General features: G+C 39.7%; 1 pseudogene; it reads left to right on the top strand.

Annotated features, from left to right (window-relative positions):
- The first annotated feature begins 459 nt into the window (after positions 1-459).
- LOC121135292 overlaps positions 460-6,000 on the top strand; it is a 52,147-nt pseudogene continuing 46,606 nt past the window's right edge.

Raw genomic sequence — 6,000 nt, 5'->3', positions numbered from 1 at the left:
GTGGTACAGATCTAAGCAGAGAATTTTGAACAGAAGAAATTCAAATGTCCAAAAGACATTTAAAAATTGTTCAACATCCTCAGCTACCAGGGAAATACAAATCAAAATGACTCTGAGATGCCATCTTACACCTATCAGAATGACTTAAATAAAAACACTGATGACTGCTCATGCTGGAGAAGATGTGGAGTAAGGGGAACACTACTCCATTGCTGGGGAGGGTACAAAGTGTACAGCCTCTTTGGAAAGCAGTATGGTGGTTTCTCAGAAAATTATGAATTAATCTTAATAATCAGCAATACCACTCTTGGGCATATACCCAAATTTGCACAATCATACCACAAGGATCTTTGTTCACCTATGTTCACAGCAGCATTATTTGTAATAGGTAGAACCTGGAAAAAACCTAGGTGTCCATCAACCAAAGAGTGGATAAATAGAATGTGCAACATTTACACAATGACGTATTACTCAGAGTTAAAAAATGAGATCTTGAATCTTGCAGACAAAAGGATGGAACAAAACAACAACAACATCCTGTATGATGTAACCCAGATCCAGAAAGACAAGCATGGTGTATACTCACTCATAATTGGATAGTAGATGTAAAGCAAAGGGTGCTCAAGCTACAACCTACAATCCCAGACAATATAGGTAAAAGGGTGGACTGTAAGAGGGACACACATGGAGGGCCCCAGGAAGGGAAAATAGTTAATGTATTCTGGGTAATCTAGGAGAGGGGATAAAAGGGATGGGATGGTGAGTGGGAATATGAAGGATCTAGAAGATCTAGTTGGGTGAGATACAGAGAGGGAGACCACTGAAAGAGATATCTTGATAGAGGGAGCCATTATGGGGCTAGGAGAAACCTGGTGCTAGGGAAATTCTCAGGAATCCACAGGGAGAATCCCAGCTAAGACTCCTAATTATAGTGGAGAAGCTAACAGAACAGGCCTTCCTTTAGTCAGATTAGTGACTACTATAATTGTCATCATAAACATACAGCCAGTAACTGATGGAAGTAGATAAAGTGACCAAGAGACAAGAACTAGCTGAACTCCTGAAGTTCAGTTCAAGAGAGGGAGGAGGGTTCATATAAACAAATAGGGTCAAGAGTACGAAGGGAAAAACCATGGAGACAGTTGTCTCAAGCTAGTGGGACCGCAAGGACTATGGATTGCTCCAAATCACTTGACAGGTTTTTTGATCTCTTATGGAAGGCTTTACCCTCCCTGGGGTTATGGTTGATGGGATGGAGGGATCGGTGGAGTCATAGGAAGATGGGAGGGAGAAGGAACTGGGATTGATAAGTAAAATAAGATTGCTTCTAATTTAAGTAAAATTTATTTAAAAAATTACCAACAAAACTGGAACACCTGCCATCATCTAAGGTCATCTTAGTAACTGAAATAAAAGTGTCCTATCCATGGTTCTAAAAAAAATAAATATGAGATGATTTTTTAGATGCTGAAAAAGCCTTTTACAAAATCCAGCACCCCTTCATGATAAAGGTCCTAGAGAGATCAGGGATAACAGGAACATACCTGAATATAATAAAAGCAATATACAGTAAACCAACAGCTAACATCAAACTAAATGGAGAGAAACTCAGAGCACTTCCTCTAAAACCATGAACAAGACAAGTCCACTCTCTCCATATCTCTTCAATATTGTACTTGAAGTTCTAGGTACAGCAATAAGACAACAAAAGGATACAAATAGGAAAAGAAGAAGTCAAACTTTCACTATTTGCAGATGATATGATAGTTTACATAAGTGACCCGAAAAATTCCGCAAGGGAACTCCTAGATCTGATAAACACCTTCAGCAATGTGGCAGGATACAAGGTAAACTCAAAAAAAATCAGTGGCCCTATTATATACAGATGATGAAGTGACTGAGAAAGAAATCAGAGAAACGTCACCCTTTACAATAGCCATAAGCAGCATCAAATATCTGGGGATAATGTTAACCAAGGAAGTGAAAGACCTGTATATCAAGAACTTTGAGTCTTTAAAGAAAGAAATCAAAGAGGATACCAGAAAATGGAAAGATCTTCCATGCTCTTGGATTGGTAGGATCAACATAATAAAACTGGCAATCTTGCCAAAAGCAGTCTACAGATTCAATGCAATCCCTATCAAAATTCCATCACAATTCTTCAAGGACATGGAAAGAACAATAATCAACTTTATATGGAAAAACAAAAGGCCCAGGATAGCCAAAACAATCCTATACAATAAAGGAACTTCAGGAGGCATCAGCATACCTGACTTCAAGCTCTATTATAGAGCTATAGTCCTGAAAACAGCTTGGTATTGGCACAAAAATAGGCAGGTAGACCAATGGAACCGAATCGAAAGCCCTAATTTTAACCCACACACCTATGAACACTTGATTTTTGACAAAGAATCTAAAACTGTACAATGGAAAAAAGAAAGCATCTTCAACAAATGGTGCTGGCATAACTGGGTACTGGTATGCAGAAGACTGCAGATAGATCCATGTTTATCGCCTTGTACAAAACTTAAGTCCAAATGGATCAAAGATCTCAACATAAATCCAGCCACACTGAAACTTTTAGAAGAGAAAGTGGGAGATACTCTTCAACGAGTTGGTACAGGAGACCACTTCCTAAACATAACACCAGTGGCACAGGCACTGAGATCGACAATTAACAAATGGGACCTTCTGAAACTAAAAAGCTTCTGTAAGGCAAAGGACACAGTCAAAAAGACAAAAAGGCAGTCCACAGAATGGGAAAAGATATTCACTAACCCCACATCTGACAGAGGGCTAATCTCCAAAATTTACAAAGCACTCAAGAAACAAGTCTCCAAAACACCAAAGGATCCAATTAAAAGGTGGGGTACAGAACTAAATACAGAATTCTCAATAGAGGAGGCTAAAATGGCCAAGAGACACTTAAGAAAGTGCTCAACATCCTTAGCCATCAGGGAAATGCAAATCAAAACAACTCTGAGATACCATCTTACTCCTGTCAGAATGGCTAAAATCAAAAACACCAAAGACAATTTATGCTGGAGAGGATGTGGAGAGAGGGGAACACTCCTCCACTGCTGGTGGGAGTGCCGACTCATATAGCCTCCTTGAAAATCAGTATGGAGATTACTCAGGAAAATGGGAATTAATCTACCACTAGACCCAGCAATTCCACTCTTAGGCATATATCCAAATGAGGCAAATTCATACAACAAGGGCATCTGCTCCACTATGTTCATAGCAGCATTATTTGTAATAGCCAGAACCTGGAAGCAACCTAGATGCCCCTCAACTGAAGAGTGGGTGGAGAAAATGTGGTACATTTATACAATGGAGTATTACTCAGCAGAAAAAAAAAAAACAATGGAATCTTGAAATTCGCAGGTAAATGGATGGCACTGGAGGAAGCCATCCTGAGTGAGGTAACCCAGTCGCAAAAAGACAAACATGGTATGTACTCACTCATATATGGTTTCTAGTCATGGATCAGAATAGTGCCAGTTTGCACTTCCACTGATAGAGAGTCTGGGAAACAGGAAAGAACCTAAAAGATATGCATATATGCATAGTACCCAAGAGAAGAGGATTGAGACAAGATCCTCTGAATGGATGGGGAACACGGTGAGGGGTGGGGCGGAGTGGGAGCTGGGAAGAAGAGAGGGGGAGAAGAGAAAGAGAGAGTAGGTCATGGGGGTACAGGAAGTTGAGTGGGCCGGGGTAGAATAGGGGGAAGAGGGAATCATAGGTTAGAAGACAGATCAGGCACCAGAGTGACTTCTAGTGATCTAAAGGGATAACACCAATTGGCAAGCTAAGCAATAGTGGAGAGACCACCTCGAATGCCCATTCCTGATAATGAACTTGATGTCTATAACCATCTGGGAGCCTTCATCCAGTGACTGATGGAAGCAGAGGCAAACACACAATTAAGCACTGAACTGAACCCAAGGAACCCAGTGACAGAGAGAGAGGAGTGAAGAGCAAAGTGGCAAAGAATGGGCTGGCAAAACCAGCAGAGACAGCTGATCTGAACAGGGGAGAGCTCTTGGACCCCAGACTGACAGCGGGGAGGCTAACATGGGACTGATCTGGACCCCCCAAATGTGAGTGTCAGTGAGAAGGCCTGGGCAACCTATGGGGCCTTGAGCAGTGGATCAGTGTCTATCCCTGGAATACAAACAGTCATCGTGTGCCCATAGCACAAAGAGGGATGCTCTCTCAGCCTGGACTCTTAGGGGAATGCCTGGACCCTACCCGGAGTGAAATGACAGACTCTAGATATCCCCTATGTGGAAGGAATTGGCAATAGGGTGGGAGGCTGGGGGGGAAGGGAAGTGCGGGAGGAGGGGAGGGAGAGGGAACTTGGATTGAAATGTAAAACAAGCTATTTAAAATTAAAATAAAAAATGATAAAAAATCATGAAGATAAAAAAAAGAAATGAAGTTGTGTTATCATAACATATTGTTACATTAGGTTTCATGAAGGCACTAGAAGTTAGTTTTGAAATGCATAAATTCATAAAAAGAGTAATTATCTAGTCCATTAAGATAAAACATTTTGCTTTCTGTTTTAATTTTCATCATTTTTAAAAATATATTCTTTTCTCATGCAATATAACCCGATTACAATTTTCACTCCCTCCACTCATATCCATCCCTTCCAATCTCCCCTCATATGAAGATCCACTTGATTTCTGTTGCTCATTAGAAAAGAATGAGCTTATAATAGGCAACAACAGAACTTAATAAAATATAATGAACTAAACATAAAACAGCAAATTGTAGGATTTCAGTGATAATGTCCAAAGAGTGTTGTGTCATAACTAGCAAATCCCTTACAGGACATTTACACAGCATTCACATATCCTGTTTGATTATCTCAATTCCTCTTGTTTTCTCTGTTCTTGATATGAAGCACAAATGATGCTTGGATTTACTAATTAAAGAACCACCTGGGTTATTTCAGATTTTTCTGTGTGTCATCTACTGCAAATTACTCAGAAAGAAATAATCATTTTAACTCTCAGACAAGTGTCTGTGGGTTTTTATTCACTCAACTCTTCCATCCTTTCCTCAGGGAGCTTATAAATGGGTTGAATCATCCACTCATGACATAGCGTGAGACAATGTAATTCTCCTGCATTACCTTATCCTGTGAACTAGGAAATATCACCCTACTAAACACAGCTTCATTCAGTGTTTTAGATGAAGCATATATTTATAAGATTTAAATTTATTATGCTTTATACAGCAAAGAGAAGGATTTCCCTCCACACCCTCATGTTCTCCAAAGACGGTAAGTAGGTAAATCCACTTTTCTAGATGCAGGTATGAATTAGAAAATCTACTCAAAGAATTACTGGGGAGTAACTAGGATGTCAGTGATGCAGTAGCACAAAGCCCAGAATCTGACCTGAAACTTCATTTCTCAATTAGGTGGCCCATTTGGAACAAAACAACTATTAATTTTCTCAAAGTGAGAGCTAAATGGATTTTATGGATGTGAACATTATATGTTGATCTGTAGATGTATGTAGACATAGAGACATATGTAGATGTATCATAGAAGAAAGGATTCTGAGACACGGGCACTAAGCAAGGTGGAATACAATGGTTACCCTTGGTTTAAGAAATCATGCCATTCCAAATATTTTGTTGGTTTTCTAACAGCATGGGATTTTGTCACTTTCTTTTCCCTACTACACTTAGAGTATCAACCTCTAATGGAGCTTGTTTATACCACCTCAGTTATTTTCATATGAAAGCATTCTAACTTCACACTTGTGGCCAAATTAGCCAAAGATGACTTCATCCCTGAGCTCTTAATGCCTGTTATAATCATGTATTGCTGAAATTATGGTGCCTCCAGGTACAGAAGAAAATCTACAAGTGTATTTTCCAGATTGTTTTTTTTTCACCTGAATACAGGACCTCAGGTGCAGAGCCTAAGGGAAGAAAGAGGTTCAAATTCTCAAGGGCTTTGAAAGAGGTATAAGA

The sequence above is a fragment of the Mesocricetus auratus genome, unplaced genomic scaffold (assembly GCF_017639785.1).
Source record: "Mesocricetus auratus isolate SY011 unplaced genomic scaffold, BCM_Maur_2.0 Super-Scaffold_100037, whole genome shotgun sequence".
NCBI classification, from domain to species: domain Eukaryota; kingdom Metazoa; phylum Chordata; class Mammalia; order Rodentia; family Cricetidae; genus Mesocricetus; species Mesocricetus auratus.
The sequence above is the reverse complement of the archived record's forward strand: the minus strand, read 5'-3'. Positions and strand labels throughout refer to the sequence as shown.